We start from the raw sequence: 20334 nt of genomic DNA, 5'->3' as shown, positions 1-20334 counted from the left end.
TATTAAAATTGGGCAATGAATGCAGTTGCATATAGTGAGCCAGATGTTTGAGACAGGAACAGGCTGTGAAGCTTGTAGGAATTAAATGGAGGGGCAAGGGGTTGGAACCAGATCGTCTTTAATGTCCTTTCCAACACAACCCACTCTGCAGAACTGCAGGTGGGGTCTCACCAGAGCAGAGGGGCAGAATCCCTTCCCTTGACCTACTGGTCACACTCCTTTTGATGCAGCCCAGGACACAGTGGGCTTTCTCAGCTGCAAATGCGCATTGCCTACTCTTGTTTGCTAACCCAACACCCTCAAGTCCTTCTCTTCAGGCTGCTCTCTATCCATTCTCTGCCCAGCCTGTAGCTGTGCTTGGGATTGCCCTGCCCCATGTGCAGGATCTTGCCCTTGGCCATGTTGAACTTCATGCAGTTCATACAGGCCCACTTCTCTAGTCTGTCAAGGTCCCTCTGGATGTCAGCCCTTCCCTCCAGCGTGTCCAGCACCACAAAGGTTGGTGTTGCTGGCAAACTTGCTGAGTGTGCACTTGCTCCCACTGTGCATGTGTCTGACAAAGATGTTTAACAGTGCCAGTCCCAGTATTTACTGAGGAACATCATTCACCGCTGGCCTCCATTTGGATGTTGAGCTGCTGCCCACAGCTCTCTGAAAGCTTTATACAAACATTGGTGAGAAAATCGGGTCCCCAAAAGGGTCTGAGCTGGAGAGATGGTGTACCGTAGACCAGCTGCTGGAAGCGTTCAGGATGACAGGAGCGTAACAGGGTTTTCTTTGGTCCCAGCCAGCCTCCTGAAAGGAAGGGCTGACTCAGAGGCCGTGACTTCCAGGCCGTGACTTCCAGGCCTTCTCTCCTTAGGTAAGCAAAGGAATTGGCTTTTCAGCCCTGTGGCCTCCCTGGAGACAAAAAAAAGGTGGCAGTGGGATAAAACACTGGGGGTCACAAAGGTTAACCAGGCAAGCGGCAGCAGCCTGAAGGCACCTGGGTACTTAGCTGAATAGCATTAAACCAAAGAAGTAACTTTCATTTCCTGGGAGAACGTTTCTATCTTTATCAGGAGCCGAACTTTCATGGTTTCAGCCATGTCTATAAATACTGAAAACGGCGAGGGTTTTTTCCTTCGAGACATCTCTATTTTTAAGAACACAGTTCGTAATCACAGACATCATCCCCACAACTGCTGCTGCCATCGGTAGCACCAACCAGCACACGTGGTATTCCAGCACCCCAAGCCCCAACTCGCCCACTCTCGCCCTGCCGTCGCCAGCGCCAGTCCCTGGGGCTGGCAGGGCCTGCCTCCTCTCTGCAGCCGGCAGCGGCGTTCTGAACAGCCGCCGATAACCGGTTAGGGTTTTGTCTGAACGTCTCATCTCGCAGATGGCATCTGCCTGCCATTTCCTGGAACGGAGTCTAACCAGACTCCTTTCAGAACCAGCAAAAAGGCAGAAGAGCAGATTTTCCTGTGAAATCTCTATTGTTAGGTGTCGGACAGGCAGAGCTCCCTCTCTTTTTCAGGGGCTGCTACGTAAGTAGAACTTATATTCATCCCGGACGAGGCTATTAAAAACCGCCACTACCAGCGCCCAGCACCGTATTTACCAATAACCACCGCCCAGCCGTGCCAGAGCTCCTACGTTTGAAGCCTCTGGAGGGAAGGAAATAATTGACTCTTTTCCCCAAACCATCACACATCAACTACCGCCGCGGGAGTTAATTAATAACCGCGGTGGTGCGCTTCCGTGCGCTGCAGAAACAAGGTAACCCTGCCCGAGGGGGGCGGCGCGGGGGCCGAGGCCATCAGCAGCCAGCGGCTGCCCCGACACACGGGCCTCGCCTTCCCCTTTGTCTCCGAGCCCTGGGCCTCGGGGCGGGCACCGCCTCCCGCCGCCACCGCCGCCCCTCTCCGAAGGCGAAAAACGAAAATGAGGAAAAAGCACCCAAACTAACCCCAATGCAAGAGCCGTGCTTGGGGGGGGGGGTAGGGGCGGGGGCGAAGGAGAAGGGGCCGGCCCCAACGCCGCGTTCCCGCCCGGCCGCGCCGGAGGGCGGAAGGGAAGAGGGCGGGCGCGCACAGGCCGGCCGGCGGCGCCTGCGCGTTGCGCGGCGGAAGGGGCTGGGGGCCGCCGCCTCGCTCGCCCTCGCTGCCTCCCTCCCGGGCTGGGGCGCGCATGCGCGGTGGCGGCGGCAGGGGCGAGCGGCGGCGCGGGGGGAGGTTTGCCGCGCTCTTGCTGTCCCTCTCCCTCGGTGCGCGCCGGGCTCGCCCTCCCGCCATGTTGTTGTGAGGCCCTGGCGGCCCAAGGGGGGGAGGGGAGGCAGGAAGGAGAGGCGCCAAGAGGGAGAGGGAGGAGGAGGAGGGGGGCGGCGGCGGCGGCGGGCCGGCGAGCGGGCAGGGGTGTCCCAGGGCCCGCTCCGGCTCCATCGCAGCGACCTGCGCCGCCAGCCAGCCCGTGAGTATCCTCGGGGGCCGGGGCCGCGCTGGGTAGGCCGCGGGCGGGCGGAGCGGGCGGGCGGGCCCCCCTTCTTCCAGCCCCCTTTTGTCTCCGGCCTCGGCTGCGCGCCGAGGGAGGGGAGAGGGAGGGGAGGAGGAGGAGGAGGAGGGCGGGAGGGGGCCATGTTGTGGCAGGTCACCGGGCGGCGCGGGGCCTGCTCGGCGGCCGCCCGCGCCTCGCCGCCTTTGTGTCCTCCCGGCTCACCGGGGAGCGGCGCCGAGGTGGGGAGGGAGCGCCGTGAGGAGAGGCGGTGGCGGCGCCGTCGGTGTGAGGGGGGCGGGCGGCGATGCGGGGGAGGAGGGGGGCAGGCATTGTGCTCTGGGCGAGCCGAGGGAAACGGGGACTTGGGGAGCAGTTTCGGTCCCGGCGGCGTTCGGGGGACGGAGCTGTTGCCCGAGAGGAGTCGGGGGGGGGGGGGGGGGGCGGTGGGCAGGGCCCTCGGAGGCGGTACGGGCCTCAGGTAGGGAGAAGGACCGCGGCGCGTACACGCGTGAGGGTGACGGGAGTTTGGGGCAGGCCCGGGGGACGGACACACAGCGCTGGCTCTTACAGTAGGCTTCGGTACGAAGTGCTGTGAGGCGCTGAGGGAGCCAGGGACACGGGGTCGTCGTTTCGGCACCCCCCGCGGGCAATAGCGTGCGTGCGGAATTGGGGCGAAATGGGCTTTGTTTAAGTGTACCGAAAGCGTGAAAACTTGGTGGGGTTTTTGTTGCTCTGGGTTTGGTTTGGGTTTTTTTTTTGTTCTTTCCGTAATGCTGTTAAGGCTAGTGACTGCTTTCTGAGGGTGGAGCGAGAAGGCCAAATGCTTTTGCTAGTTGATACCACACAATGAGGTGCTAGGTTTTAATTTTCCTTCAAACCGGCCTGCGCAGACAATAACAAAAAGTTGAGAAAAACGCCAGATGCCCTGAGTGGATCGTGCTTACAACTAACAGTTCGGGTTTTAATCTCCTTGGCAGTCAGTGTGCAAAAGAGGATTTTTTGTTTGGAGGTTTTGGGGGGGTTTTTTTGAGTTATTGTTCTCTTTCGTGTATTTCATAACCTCACACTCTTAATTCCTTGAGAGAAAATCTGTATACTCGGGACGCTTTGTATATCCTTCTGGCTCGCTGTTTGAAGCAAGATGGCCTAACACCAAAATGTGTAGCATGGTTTATATGTGATGTGATAAAGAGGTTATATCAGCTGATTTTGGAATGCTTTTTTTTTTCTGAGTACTGTAGCCGTGTATGAGCTATATAGGTCATTGCAAATGAGAATTGGTGAAACTTCTTCTATTGCCTAATTTATGTGCTACATGCTATCAAAATACTTTCAGATTATTTTAGTTTCCCTTTTACTGAAGTCTTTGTTACATCTCAACTGAGAGATCGTGCCAACTAAAGTTGGTGGTATAGCTCTTCAGGTATGTGGGATGTGAATGCATTTGGAATAGAATTACTACCCCATGTTACTATTTTTACATAGAAAGACTAGTATTTTGTTATGTTTAGTTATGTCTAGGTTTAAAACCAAATGTTAACAACACTTGTAGTTTTGTTGAGAAGCTGATAGAATTACTGCATACCTTTCTCTGGTCGACAGCTCAGTTTGTGTCAGTGAGACTATAAATGTTGGGTAGGAGAAGGAAACTTGGAATAAAAAAATGATAATTTAGTATTGGTGTAGTTTGGGTTGTATGTGTAGAGGTGACAGACATAAATCACCTGAGAGTTTTCTGAAGTGTTCAGAAAGTTGAAAATTTGGAATTTGTCCCAGCAGAAAGGTTAGTAGGCAAATTCATGTGAGAAACTGCCTGATAATGCAGATTCTGCAGTTTATGTGGTTATTGCACACAGGAAAGTCCGTGTTATTTGAATAGTATTTTTGCCCTGTTAGTAGGGAATTATCCTTTTTTCTATAGTATCACTCTATAGCACTTAATAATTTTCTTCTGTTAGGGATATTGGCACAGTGCTAAGGCAGTTACAATCGGGTCTGATAACATGATGGAGCTAATAGTGCAGGCAGCAGCTGGCTGAAAACATTGGACTCGCCTGTCTTTTGATGAGGAGATACCTCTTGCTATGACAGTCTGTGTTAAATCTTACGTAGGATTGTAGTGCACACTGAAAGCTTTATGTACGTGTGTTCCTCAAGATTTGCTCTCAGATATTTCTTTACAGCGATCGTTTGACCAGAAACTGCAGATGTTTGGGGCAAGTATGTTAGCAGGACTTCAGCTGGTTGAACGCTGTGAGCTAGATCTGATTTGCAGCAGTACTTTCCAGTTCACTTTTAGGTATTCTCCCCCTCCCCCTTGATTTAATGATATGTGATTGTACATTGAATAATCAGCATATGCTGAATTTTCTAAAAGTGTTCTCCTTGATGGCTTTTTTCTTTGTAGAGTGGTTTCTAAAATCCCAAAATTATTAGACCAGGTTTTTAGACACAGGCAAGTAATCCAGGAGATGGCTTTAATTCTTGCTTGTATGTCTTCATGCTTCTTTTCAAATGTGGAATTATATAAAAATTCATTGTCCTAATAGAAGACTAAATGTTAAAATTATTGCTGTGTTGGGAATCCCCTGTGAAACATTGATGCATTATATTGTCTTTAAAAACAAGTTTATAATAGAAAATCTACGACATATACAACACAAACATGTAGAGTAGACATGATTTATACACACTTCACATTGTGTGTATTTTATGTAGGTATGTGAGAGAGTTGATGATCTTTCTCTTCAGTATATTTAGTTGAAAATGCTTACCTCATGTAATGTGAATTTTCTCCACCCATAACATAGCTGTTGTCTTGATTATTCAACACAATGCAGTGTTGTCACAAAACTCATGCTCAGGCTCTTGTCTCAGAAGTGGGATAAGAAGTCTTCGATTTAAAAGCTTGTTTTTTTCCTCCTGTGACAACAAATACCAGTTCTGTAGTTATTCTGATAATGAAGTTGGGGACACTTCATAGTCATACAGAGGAAAAGCGTTTTAAATGACACCAGAACATGTAAATGTATTCAGTTCTAGCTGTTTGGGTGTAATTTCAAACAAGTTGTATACAAATTATTTTACAGTGACTGCTTGCATGCGGAAACTTTATAGCAAGATTTAGTTTGAATCCTACTTGGAATACCTGCTGTGGCAAGAGCTTTTCAAGCTGGTATGTGAAATGTTTAGCTTACAAATAAAGACCAGATGTCATCTCTAGCAATATCTTTAAAGATTATATTTTGTTACTGGTTAACAGATTTTTTTTTTTTTACCAAACATGGCTATTCCAGAACAGTTGTAGACATGTAGAAGAAATAATGTCTGAAGAGGTTATGCCAACCATTTTGGGAGTTGAAGAAGAAGTGTAAAACACTGAAAGGTAGCAAAATAATCCACATGTGACTTTTTTTCTAGCTTTTTCTATATATGCAGGTATTTCCACTAAACTTAAGAGCGGTGATGTGATCCTCCATGTCATCTACTGGCTGTGTTAAATACCACATCTGCAGCCTAACAGGCAGATTTTTACAATATATAGTTGTGGACATTGGACTAACTGAAGTGGTCTGAATTTCATAATTCTGATTATTTAAAATTTTAATTTTTCATACAATTCTAAGATAAGTTACCTTTTGCTTCATTAATGCTATTGAGATATTAGCAGATCTCTCACAGGTGATAGATCTGGTTATCTTTCCATTATAAAGCTCTTGGCATGTAAATCCCAATAAAAATAAGGGTTGTGTCAGACCTGTCTGTTCATTACTTTGCTGTTAGATTTCATCCATTTTATTTCAAGGAAGAGTTTTGAGTGATGTGTTGAAATAATTGTATATGTTTTTTTTCTTTGTGTGACTGGGCTGCAGGTTCATACAGTATTTGTTCACAAATTTCTTCAAAGGGGAAGTAAATTTTTAAAAGCTGGGTTGGTGTGTTTAGTTCCGTAAATCTTGACACGTGCAAGTTGATTAAATACAAAGCTACACTTGCTGGAAATGACTTTGTGTAGTTGAGCTGAAAGTGAGTAGTCTGTTTTGACTCACATTTTTCAAGTATCTTGCTGTTTTTCTCCATTACAATGTGTACTGCTGAAGCTTTAGTTCTGTGCATACTACAATGATGAGTTAGGTAGTCTAAAGAAGTTGCAGAAGGGATGTTGGGTATTTTGACAAAAGCAAATAGCTACTGTAACGTTACTAACAAGACAAAGTAGCTTTAGGTATTTCATGCTATTCACAAAACTAAGTTGTTCAAGGTAATATATATAAAAAATAATCTTCCTAATGTGTTTCTATCCATATCTGTATGACTCTAATGACTGAATGACCAATCTTTAATAAGGCTGGATTTAAAAAGTAGAATTACATTAATGTGTTTGAGAAATGTGGTTTCTTTTGTCTACATCTTTAGATGTAAGTGTTTAAGAATCTTTCCATATATGTCAGGTTTTGTTGTTTGGACTTACCACTCTTGTTTAGCATGAAAAATGAGACAATTCTTCAACTTAAAAATTAAATTCTTTTCCCTCTAAAAGTACTTAATTAAGATTGCAAGAGATTATTTTGGGGATTACATATGTAGTCCTCTTGCCTTAAAAAGTCTATTTACATGCTAAAAGACTGACAATACTTCAGTTATGTTAGAGTGAGTGGAAATCATTAAGTGTATGTTTTCAGAGGCAGGTATTTTTTTCTTGTGTAGGATGTTGTCAATATCAAAGAGAAATTTTTGCTGCTGTTACTTATTTGTACATGTTTTAAGATAAGACTTAAATGCTTCAAAAATGAGTTGGCAAACTTAATTTGAACCTGAGCCTGAAACTTTTTTGTGAAAACTCCCAAAATGTTCTATCATGTGGATTGAAGACGTTTTAATATCAGTTACTATGGTAGAATCTTGCATAGCTTAACAAATTTGGAAGAAAAACTGAGGCTGATGTGTGAGAATGAGAAGTAGTTCGTAACGAGAAGTTAGTTTGCTGTGCTACTTCATTGCATTCATACGCCTTATATAAATATATAAAATCAGACATAGTGGTATGATGGAATTAAGTGGTTTAACACATAGTGCTGAGTTATAATAGCTGCCTCTTCTTTACGATTGAAAATCATATTTTGATTTGTTTTAGCAAGGAATATGTGGGCAAGCATTTATAATATTTGGAACTGTACCATATTCATATATCGTCTTGTAAAATTCTTCTGTACTTTACCTCAGAGACCTAGTTTGGTAATGGTATTTAAAGTTTAAATTGACAAACATCTTGACAATGAATGATGTTCTCATATAGCTTAGACTTTAAAAAACCTGATTATAAGAACTTGCGTATTTAAAGGTGTATGCAGGAAAGTGTTATCAAGACTTTTTCTATTGCTTTTTTCCATGGAATGAGCATTCTGTGTGTCCTCCTAAGCATGAAGTGACCTGGCAGGAGACTAGAGAAACAAACGCATGCACACATTGGTCACGAAGTCAGTGGGGTTGGAGGAGGGTTTGGCTCAGCTGGAACAATGGTCAGTGCAACGTAAGATCCCAGTTCAGGTGGAAACACTTCTCATGCCATCTCTACAGCTGCAGCATTAGGTGCTTCTTCCACAGCCCAGGTACTCAGTGAATGTTTGTGGGATGCTACCACAGTTGGGTATTTCTTCCAGACACCAACTGGTGAGTGGTTGAGTCACTACTCCAGCAAACAGTGGTGGCCCACAGGAGATAACCTACCAAACAATCTATATGAAAGCTAGTTTATTTGTTTTTCATTGAAACTGTTCTTGTGTTTTGTGTTGAAATCACTTCTTCAAGAAAGATATGTATGAGTTAAATAGTTTTTTCAAAGCCTGTAGTAACCCAAAATCTGAAAGTTCCAGTTAAATTTTATTAAAGCAATTATAAATTAAACAGCATAAAATAATTGACATACTCAGTTTGAACTGTGTAATTTCATGTTTCTGTGAGTACCTATCTTTTATCAGAACACCACCAACCATTAGGTTTGAATTTATGCAAAAAAAAAAAAAAGGTTTCATTTGTAAAGGGACGAGCTTCTGGTGGGTTTTATGAGAAGTAATACAGATTTAGCTTACAGTTTGACTTGTTACACTTGCAGATTAAAAGAAAGTTCAGGTACAATAGAAGTTGTAGAGTTAAGCGTAGATCAAAACTTTATTTTCTTCTGCTGCAGGTGGTAACCTAGAAGAAAAAATCCACTCTTAAGCTTTTCCCTCCAAATGTTTGAGATGGCTTCCGAACTTTATTAAAAAAAATCAAACCTCAACTTCGTTGTGAAGTTCGGAAATTTCAGATAGGAATGACTTTTCCCCCCAGGACTCTTGTAAGTCCATAAGGAACTTTTTCAACTTCACAAGTCCAAAGAGTTACAGAATGGGTGTCTTAAAAAAAAAAAAAAAAAAGAGTAGTAAATATAGGAGTAAATGTGGATAAACAAAATTTGCTGTCCTTAAAAGCAGGACTATCTATAAAGTAGTTCCATAAATACAAAATTTTACAATATTCTACTTGTCCACTTACCCTGAGTATGAAAATGCTGGGTTTTGCCTTTGTTCAGTCTGTTACAACAGGCGAGTGTGGAGTTTCACTAGCATTTCCTTAAGGCTGATATATTGTGTAACACTATTCACCAGTAAGTCAATTATGCGTTGCAGTTGCATCTCTCCTGCCACCTGCTTTCTGTCCCCAGTGGACATCAGAGACATGTCTTAATCAGCAGGTTTAACAATCACATTGGTCCATCAAAGTATTTCTGTGTTCGTCCAGCAGGTAAATGTCATGAAACTTCTGTATGTTTTCTGGTAACTTGAATGGGGTGTGCAGGGCAGCTACTATATTTAAGTGCTTCAAAGGTTATACCCATTATGAAGATTTAGTGAAGGGGAAACTACTCTTACTTTACTGTGCATTGTTTCCTATGTAAAAAAAGTGTTTTCCAACTTCCTGTGATAAGTACTGCCTTCATCTTCTGCCATTTTTCACTGCTCCCATTCTTAGTGATATGAACTAACCAGTCAAGTACAGATCAGGATACTTCCCCATTTCAGTTCTGTGTACCAGTGTTTTTGGGAAATTTTGTTAAAACAGAAGGTACTGGGGTTTTCTATTTTTATTTTTTAGAGAGAAGACAGCTGTTGAGTTATAAGTACTAAGGAAATGTGTGGTTTTTAAATATAAATTTAGGCAAACTGTGGAAGGAGTTTAGCTGCAATTGTGTTATGTGAGTATTGGGTAGACAGGATCTCCATGTAGATAAATATGTGAAAGGTCAGGTATTTTTAAGCATTTAGAGGAAAAACTAGAAATAATAGAGATAAGTGTAGTGGGTAAATATTACAGCATGGTTGAGGTTGGAAGGGCCTTCCTGTCCAACCCACCTGCTCAAGCAGAGGACTGCTTAGAGCCAGTTGCCCAGATAATTATGTAGGTATGAAGGAGAAATGAAACTACTGAAATCTAAGCATATCTTAAACCTGTAGATTTTACATAAATTTTATCATGTCAAAGAATGCCAGGTAATGTCAAAGTAATAAAAAAACCATTTTACATAAATACAGCACGGTTGAACTTTTTTTTTACTTCACTAAGACATTGGAGCTCTAACCCCATTGATTTGGTAGGAACTTAAAATGTCTAGAAAATACAGAAATGGAAGATTGAGAATTCAGCAGGGTTTTTTCAAGCAAAAATAAAAAATAATTTTTCTTATATTGAAATTAAGGGTAACTTAAATTATCTTTTGAAACCCATGTCTTCTGGCAAGAATCTGGCATAAGCCTGAGGTCTTAACAGGTAGATTCAAGTAAATACAGAATATGGAAAAATCTTGTGTGTTCTTATGTAGCAGAAGATACCTGATAGTTTTGACTGAGTGGTACATAGACGTGTTGAAAGAGGAGTTGTAAGCAATTTGATTTTAAGAGGAACATACCAAATGGGCTGGAATCACTGATAGATTTTGAAGAGTCTTCACATTAGTTGAAGTGCTAAAGATGTTGAGTAACCCATTTGAAGTCAGAATAAATTAATATACTTGTTTAATTCAAATAAACTAATTCCTGAGAAGACTAGGGAAACATCATTTTGGTCTGAAATGTCTTCAGAAGATCTGAGCATCTTATTAAGCATAAGGCAAGACAGTGTCTTTCCTAAAGGATAATTTTGTCTAGTAGGATATTTATTTTTTTACTCTGGTTAAGACTAAGAATTGCTTGTCAGTGTCCCTCGTGGGATTACTGAGAAATTAATTGTGGGATTGGTCAGTGAAGTGCCAGGCATTGGAAGACAGTTCATGCTTTTAATAACCTGCTTAAACTACTGGTCTACATAGAAGTGGTCAGGCAGTTGACCCCTTCCAGCTGAAATACTCTCTTCAGTATTAACACACAATAATGTCTTAACACATAGTAAAGCCTATTGAGGCACAAGAGAAAGATCGAGTGGATTATCCTGGAGTTTCATGGGAGTACTGAGGCCTAATGTATGCTGATTTGGGAATTATCAAGACTGCGATGGAAAAATGTCTGGTGCCACACACATTTGAGAGGCTACAGTTGAATGGAATTCAACACTTAGTTGAAATGGAAAAATCTTTCTGATAAGTGTGTGCTTGACAGGTTGGCTTCTAACATTTCAGAATAAGAGGCATGGAAATGTATGACATTGTTAACATTCACATTCTGTTTGTGTCCTTCTAAGGTTGCTTCAGCTGTAGCAACAGAATATTCAAGTGATGGACAGCAGTTACTCCTATGGCAAAAACTTTGGAAAGCTGAACTACTTGGCTGGCAGAAGGAGAGGTATACAGGATAATTGGCAGCATAAGGGAGGGCAGAGGCTAGAGGAGTGCCCATTTGCATGAGAGATGATACGCAAAAATCTTTAGGCACTTCAGTTTAAATGTAATGCAATTGCTACTTTTCAATACAAGGTGCCAAAGCCAGAAGAGCAAGTTGAGCTAGGACACAGCCATTGTTACCCTTCATACTAAAACAGCAGCGAGCATTCAGTCACTGACTGACAGGATTAAGTATAAACTTCTGAATCTACAAATAACCATCCCTGGGTTTCATTCATCTTCCTCTAAATATTTAATATTGAGAAGAGTTATAAAGGATGATAAACTAAGCATAAAACCTATCTCACTTGGGGTTTTGACTATTTTTTCCTTACCTCAAGACTAAAAAGGCACTTCAGGTGCTTTGATAGCACAGCATCTGAGGAAGACAACTGTTGACTGTGATATCATCTGTTTGTTAATATCTCCATGTGGCTGCAGATAGGTTAGTGATCTGCTTGTCATTATCATTTATGTCATAAAGAATTATCTAGGATACAAAGCTTAGTTATCAGCAGTTTTAATATTTGGAGATAGAGATGAGGTTTTTGGGAAACTCAAGGTGTATTTCCCTGGATGTCAGAGGACTTGCGAATATTCTTATCACATACTGAACCAAAGGGCTGCAGCAGTGTGAGACTGCACAAGGTTTATGTCCTCATTTTTCATAGAATCAAAAACTGGTTTGAGTTGGAAGGGACCTCAGGGGCAGCTTCCACTAGCTGAGGTTGCCCAAATCCTCATCTAACCTGGCTTTAAACACTGTCAGGGAGGGGGCATCCCCCACTTCCTGGGCAAACTGTGCCAGTGCCTTGCTGCCTTCACATGGAAGAATTTTTCTGTAGGAGAGCCCTCTAATCATCACCCCCCTGGACCTGCTTGTAATGGTGATTTTGATGCAGTCCAGGACACAGTTGGCTTTTTGGGCTGCAGGTGCATATTGCCAGCTCATGTTGAGCTGCTCATACACCAACACCCCAAGCCCATCTCAGGGTTGCCTTCAATCCATTCTCTGCCCAGCCTGTAGCTGTGCTCTTCCTTGTCTAACCTACCCTCCCTCATGGCAAAAGGTACTTGGGCACTTTGTTTAAGCTAAAGACACAAGGTTATGAATTTTCACGTTTGCCACTTCTGCTATTTCTGCCTCCTACTAGAAGGAAAAGGTTAGGAACTGGTGGTGGGGAAAAAACTAGAGAACTGCGTGCTGCTAGGCTTCCCAGAGAAGCAAGAGTTAAGTAAAAGAATGCCAGATGCTCTGATTGCAGTGGCCTTTTCAAAGCATCTAAAGGATAGTGGTGCTGTAAACAAAAAATATAAATTGTGTCTTTGCACAAAGCTTCAGGTGAGTTGCAGTTGCTGTAACTCTTCTGTATTAGAATGTACACATTTCTGGAGAAGTTTTGTGAATAGCTGCTGAAACAAAAATAATCCTTTTTTGCTGGGGTGGAGAGAACAAAGTAGAGCATCTTGCTGAGTTCAAGAGCTTTTTAGTACCTCTGTGGTATGGAGGAAAAGCTCTCTATATATCAGTTTTTGTGAATATTCCTTCCATGAGGATCTGTTAGCATTAATATAGCCATGAAAAATGTGTGGGTATTATTAAACTAATAAATGTGCAAATCTTTTAATATTGTTGCCTTCAGGATAAAAAGGGCAATTTCTGGGGAAACTTTTGCATTGATTTTAAACAGTAAGATTTTTGTTTGTTCGAATAAGATATGTTAATATATTTGTGCAATAGAAAATGGGAAAGAATTTTCCAATATAAGACCTCACAGTCATGTAGCCATACCTTGGAACAATGAACATAATCTCATAATTCAAACTGAGAGCAACAGAATCTATTCCTGACCTTAAGGTGGGAGTTGCATTTCCTGAATCATTAGTTTTTCCTTTTCTAGGTTCTTCTTAAAATTTATGATTAAATGAGCTTGCAGTACATGGCTTTTTGATTTCCTAACTTTGCAACTTTTACTTAAGCTTGTATTGTTTTAAAGTGCTATCATAAACAGATGCTTTCAGACTTGTTCAAATGTTAAGCAACTATGTAGCACAAATATTGCTAGTTTATTATAGTAAAAACTCAAATTTTATCTTAGCTGATCGATAGCTCTTTCTTCCTGTAAAGTTAATATCCATCTGATGCTGTTCTGAAGATGATTTATTTCTGTTTCTGCAATCAACAGCTTTAACAACTTTGTTTTAGGTGTTGTATTCCTGTGTTTTAAGTATGCAGTGGTTTTATTTTGCTATTTTCTTCAATTAATTACAGTAGCATTTAATTCCACTTAACTAGATGCCCAGATTAGTGATGTCAAATATATGTTTTAAGCAGCTTCTCAAACTTGGAAAAGGGTAAAACTTTTCAAGCCAAACGAACTAGGAAAAGGATTGTAGACTGAAAGGACTTTCCTTTGTGCTTAGGGAAGAGAGTTGCAGGAGGGCATTTGAATCCTGTTTTGGAAAATGTATGCCCTGTTAAAACAACATTTAATACATTCTTGGTGAGATTTTCCCATCATACTACTGTATAATGTGGAGCTAGCACTGTACATATTTCAGATTAATTTTAAAGTTTTGGCTTTTTGTGTGTTAAAAAGAAATTGTCTTGCAACTTGTGTAGTCCAAACATCACCTTATTACCTGCTTCTGACACAGACTTCTGGCAGCAGACATAGCTGGAAAAAGGCAACTTGCCTGTCTCTTCCCCTACCTTTGATTTAAAATAGCTAAAAAGGAATATTTTGTGACATACTCCAAGGTGTTTTCATTGATTCATTTAAAAGAGTTTTACATCCAGGATAAGGTGATGGAAGCCAGTAAGCTTGTGGGGATAAAAGGCTGCATGTAGTCACTCAGGCATTTTGCATTTGCAGTTTATTTCTTCATATTTTCTTCTATAATTCAATGTGTGAAGTAAATAAAAATATTCTAATTTTGGGTCTGTGTTATTTTGCTAATTAAGTTCTTATCTGCAGTTTTAGTATTTAGGGGTTTTTATGGGATTAAAATTTGGGTCATGGAGAAGCTACGTTTAGGTGATGAGGGCCCACAGGTGTGTTTGTGAAGGTAGTGGAAGAGGTATGTGACAGCTTTATCCCTGTATTTGGGGTTGGAATTTGCAGGGAGCAATGTGGTGTGGGCAAGTATGTGAAAGGCAGGGGGGCAGCACGTAATGGGGTGAATTGTTTGAGGAGTATTTTATTTTAGGTGAGAATTAATAGCCTGGAATTTAGGCATCTAATCCGAAGGTTGTCTTGTAAAAACACTTCCTGTATTTTGTTAGGTGGCAGTTCAGAAATTTGTCTCTTCTTGTGTATGTGTGTGTCTGTATTTATTGCTTCTGCCTGCCCCAAGTTCTGCGGTTGATGTACTGATAGCTGCGTTGATACACATGCTTTTAAGTTTTTGGCTTCTGAAGTTAAAAAGTTGAGGAATTTGCTTTAAATCCATTGTAACACAGATGTATTAATGCCAGTCTGAACTAATTTTTGTTATAAAGCTTTTATTACCTTAATTTGAATTGTAAATAGCCTACTTTATTTCTAATAGCTTAATTGTCATCAGTATAAAGTCTTCTGTGTTATTTTAGACTTTATTTTAGACTTTAACTTTCAAGTACTATGCTGGCCAACATTTAATGAGATATTAATGTCCAAGGCTAAGCTGCTACTCTTACTGAATTAGGAATGAAGCTCATTGAATTAGAAGCAGTTGTCTTATATTTTTCAGTTGGCTGTTTTTTTGAGCTCTTAGGCAATCTGTGGTTAAATACACATGTTGTCCAAAGAGAACATCCTTAGAAAACAGCTGAAAGAATTGATAACAGCTATTTCTTTTAGTATCTATTCTGCTGCAGTAGACAGATAAAGTACAAAACATGTGCTTCCCTGTAGTAATTCTTTTAAAATAAGTTAAAAGAAATATGCTTTAGTGTTTTCTGTCTGTCTTTGAGGTTATGCACAGTTTAAAGGCTGGAAGAATCAAGGAAACTTCTGTTTTTTTCACTGTCATCTTATGCTGGTGGCATGGTGAACTTGTGTGCTTTATCAGCAGCTTTCTTTTGAATGACTGGAGTGAGAAGCTTAAAAATTCTGCATTTCTTTTATACTACCTGTTATTAAATTAATTGCCTAAAGACTAGGTAGTTCCATTTCTTTGTCTCTGGCTTTAAATCCCGTTTTGAAAAGACCAGGCTGTGTTGGGATCCCCGTTTTCTTCTTACCTGCTAGAGGAGCAAAGGAAAAAAACCTGCCAGACACATGGTGGTGCTTGTTCAAAGGGTGCTGGGCTGTGAGGGAGAAGTCATGATGCTGAAAACTTCTGGGCAGGACAACTAATGATGGAACTTTAGTTTTTGCACATAGTGTTCTTAAACTGTGTACTTAAATAAGAGTTGTTATAACTGCATTTGCCATGTTCAGCAGTAAAGAAAATGAAAGTAAATGCTTTGAGGATGGGGACTGTGATGTATCCAGAACTGCTAGGGGTGGGAGGAACTCTTCTGATACCTGCGCTACGATAACACCAAATACAACTGTTTACTGGTAATTTTATCAGGCTGACTTTTGTCATTTCCTCAGCCCGACTTGTAATGGAGGTGTGGGGGGGTGTGTGTATGTATATGTACAAACTCGTTTTATTGGTTTAAAATCATTTATGTTCTCTGAGGTTCCTTAAAATTAAGTTCTTTTTAATGTGATACTAAATACCCCTAATTTCTAAAAGTGAAAATTTAAAGCCTTTTTTTAAAAAATATTTTCAAAGGGTGAGATGTGTTCTGTTACAGATTCTCTGGTAGCAAATAGAAAAGAGAAAATTATTTGGATACCTAAAGAAAACACATAAGTCTTGATTGCAATATAGAAAGTTAATTTATGGAAATTTTTACTTGTTTCTAGGCCTGTACATTCAAACTGTTCCAATTCTTGTTAACACATTTAAGAAAAGCTTGTTGACTCTCTCTTAGAATGAAAGTTCCAAGTTTCATTAATCATTACACTGAATACTGAGATAAGTTGTCCCTAGTTCCTGCTTGTGTGTAGATAAATTTTGGGTTTATACAGAGTTCATGAGAAAAAACAAAGAGTTAAGGTGGGTGTTTTATACCATATTGCCTAGAGGGTGCACAAATTTTTTTTGTGTAATTTACTAAATAGTTTTTTTGAATAAGAGTTAATGGTGAATTAACAAAGGCTGATGTCTCGAAACAGCAATGCAGCAAATGAAAGTCATGCTTCCTTATAGAAGTAGCTGCATGGTGTTAATACTCACAAAGCCTTTTGCTGTGGAATAGAACTATAATGGTTAGAAATGTTTCTCATTAATTTCCATAAATGTCTGTTACATCACTGGGAGCACTTATTACTCTTACATGAAGGTGATGCTAACTGACTTGGTAAACAAGAAAAGTGTGGATTTCTAAAATTTGAAAAAAAGATGTCCTGTGTATGTAAGTAATCAGAACCAATTAAAAAATAAGCGTGTTTAGACAAGGACTGCAATTCAGATTTTAGTTTGCAGCTTTGTTTTCAAACTTCTGAATACATTTAGTGTCTTCCTTTTGTGGTATTTTTTATGTAGGAACATTACCCCTAAACTTATTTCCCATTGAAAATGAAACCTACGTGTTTCTTGTATGGAAGACAGTTCTTCAGCCTTATAAGCAATAAGGGACCAGTCATCCCCTTTTTTTCCTTGTAGTTCATTTAAATAAGCTAAAAAATGTGTGGATAAATCTTTTTACAATCAACTGGTTAATCAATTTTTTAAAAGTAACTCCCTGTTTACAAAAACTCTCAGTTGACATTTTTTATGGGATTTCTCTTCTATTTTGTTAAGTTACATATAAACATTTTGTCAGCTGTCTCTTCTCTAGACTTTTATTTTACAAACTTCTGCAACATCTGTCACCCTCACTTCCTGTTGCGTACATTTTTTAGAACCTCTTTCAAGTGGATAATTTCTGACATGATTAAGACTGAGAAATCTGCTAAGATATTTAGTATAAGCTATATACCCTACTGAAGTTGGAACATATCAGTTTAGCTCTTATTAAGCAAACAATATTACTGTTATAAATAATCATAAAATCTGCTTTCCATACAGATATATTATTATGGATTTATGTAGGGCTGGTAGTTCTGCCACTATTCAACTTGAAGGGATTAAGATCCTGAGTTTGAAGGCAGATGACAGTAGTTTAGAAAACCCCATGCTAATGGTTCTGCGGCTCTTTGGGCAGAGCTTGAAGGTGGGTGGAAAGACTCACATGAAAGTCTGTGTAAGGAGATGGTTAGTTTCTTACAGGATGGTCTGGGGAAATGCCTGCAATTACCTGTTCCTTAGAACATGTTTCATTCCATAGCTGGGAGCAGAACCCGAGGTTCCTGAATCTCGTTAGGCCAATGAACCATGACATACCTCTGAAACAGGTGGCAAGATATGCTTCATTTTCCTTTGTTTTTTTCATGGCAGGTGGTGTCCTGCTTGCTTTCTCTGTATCTATTGGCAAAGGGCTGTGTAGATAGATATGTAATATTCAAACTTGGCAGCGACTTGAGACACTATCCAGAATAATTTTATGTATATTTTTATATCTATGCTGCTTCTACAAACATAGGGAATTCCATTCTCCTGTGGGCATGCTTCCAGATTACTGGTACTCCTATTGTAAAGAAAGCAAGAAAAACATTTGGTCAGTGTTGTGTATACAAGGGAGAACTCTTAGGATCACCTTGCCCTCTTGTTACAGCTTTTTCTGCAGATTGTACAGTGTTTTTGCTGAGTATGGTTTACACATACCCACACCCCTCCCCCTGTGCTACATACAGCAGAAACCTTACCTTGAAATCTGCTAGCTTCATTTTTTTCATTGCTGGCATCCTCAGCGCTGTAGGATTAATTCTCAAATTTAACATACAATTTTCATAAGGAAATAAAACATAAGAATGTTAAGATCCAGAGTGATTGTTGAGCCAAGCCAACTAAATTGACAAAAGAAATTTGGTTTTTCTAAGAGTATTTTAATGTATTACAGGTCAAAGTGTAAAAGTATAGCTTGATCTGAGATGAGTCAAGAAGCCTAAAATAGAGGGACTGAATTATTCACTTGCCTGCAAAAAGTTTGTGTTTCTTTTACAACACTATATTTTAATGCAGTGCAAACTATTTAATACATACTGGGGAATGTTATGCATTTGAGATTATAACTGTGGAAATATTTGTTAGAACTTACTATTGACTGCTTAAGTGTTTTGTCAGAAATGTCTAATGTTCATTCAGACAGTTCAAGGAGCTTGGGCATTTTGGAGTATTTAGCTAAGTCTGCAGTTGCATTACTGCTCCATATGGTCCTCTGAAAATGTTATATCTGCAAAACCCAGCATGTCAGTAAGACTTTGAATTACTGGGGAGCAGCAATTGTTACTAACCAGTTTGGTAGCAACCAAACCTTTGGTTCCTTGATGCTACAGAGAGGTATGAGAAGATGCCTCTTGCCGAAGGCAGCTTTAATCGAGTAATGGTTTGCTTGCTTAAAAAGTTACACAAAAGATTTAGTAGCTTGTACAGTTTGGTTGTTGCTTTCTTAGTTGCTGGTTTATCTGCTCAATAGCTTTTGTTATCTGGATGCACTATTGACTGGCCTCTAAACCAAAATAATGATTTTTAGGTAATTTGGCAAAATATTCTGGAGTAGAAATATCTATATGCAGCCCTGAACAGCAGTATTTCTTAATAGAGGTTTGGGGATTTGCAATTCAGGCTTGTATAGTTTTCCTTTGTTACAAATGTCTTTTAGATTTATGTCTAATGTTTTAATTTGCATTAACATACTGATTTCATTTCGTAGTTTCAAGCTGGCTACCTGTCTTGAATTTTTCTTTTAATATCTAGTTAAGTGTCTGACATGACTTTACAAGGCAGCATTTAACTTAATGGAGGGCTGGCAGAATTGCTATATGTACTGTTTCTTAAAATAGAGCAATTTTTTCATAATCTAATTTAACTTGCTGATGATGCTAAGTCTCTGCACAACCATATATTGTACATGAGATAAATGCTGCAGTAGAGCTGCCTCTGTAGAAAACTACTAGAAAGGTATTTTGCATTAGTCATTCAGGAAAAGAAAGGAAAAGGCTGAAGCATTAGCAGTGTGAGCAGCAGCTTCCACTTCTTTCCAGTCATAGTACTGTAATTACCATGTGTTTTGTGTTAAATTTTTGGCCAAGTACCACAGCTTCAAGTATTAAACATGCCCTCCTTTGTCAAGGTGGTTAGGGTATTCACCTGGGAAGGGAGGAATGAAGTTTAGAATTTATAATGCAGAAAACCTGTTTTTCGGACTTTCTGTTCAGTTGGTTTAACCACTTGATGTATACACTGAAGCTGTATCTTACATTTCTTGTTTTGTTGCTACTTTTGCCCCGGTTTATTTTGTGTCAGAGGAGGTGGCTGATCTTTGCTTTTGTAAGAAAGTGGTTAGAAGCTTAATTCTGGCAGGATTTGGGGTTATTCGAAACACTACTTTATCCTAGGTCTGGATCTGGGTGTCTGAATTCCAGAAATGGGTATTATCAAGCACTCCTGCTGCACTGTGCTCCAGTTCAGTTTCTCCCTGTTGCTTTTCCTGTTTCAGCCAGTATCTCATGTGGTGAAATTATCCTGTATCTTCTGAATCAAACTTTTTACTTGATGATTCCCAAGTTCATTGCAAGGGGAGTGGCAAATGCTGTTGAGAGAAGGACCGTCCTGTTCATCAGTAGCTGATTAGATGTGCTTAGCTTTGTCATGAACTCAATTTTTTGGCTGAACACTGCAGCATTCATGATTGAGGATTGTCTTGTGGACACTGGGTGAGGTAGTGAAATAGGAAATTACAGTAGAAATGAGCTAACTACTCTCACTGTGAGTTTGGACTGAGTAAAGGAAGGCCTTTTTGTAGGCCTCTAGATTTTAAAGAAATTTTCCAAGTCTCAGGTAGAAAGAGAAAGAGCAAAACTTAGGGA

Source organism: Gallinula chloropus, assembly GCF_964237585.1.
Source record: "Gallinula chloropus genome assembly, chromosome: 3".
NCBI lineage: Eukaryota > Metazoa > Chordata > Aves > Gruiformes > Rallidae > Gallinula > Gallinula chloropus.
Note: the sequence above shows the minus strand (reverse complement) of the source record.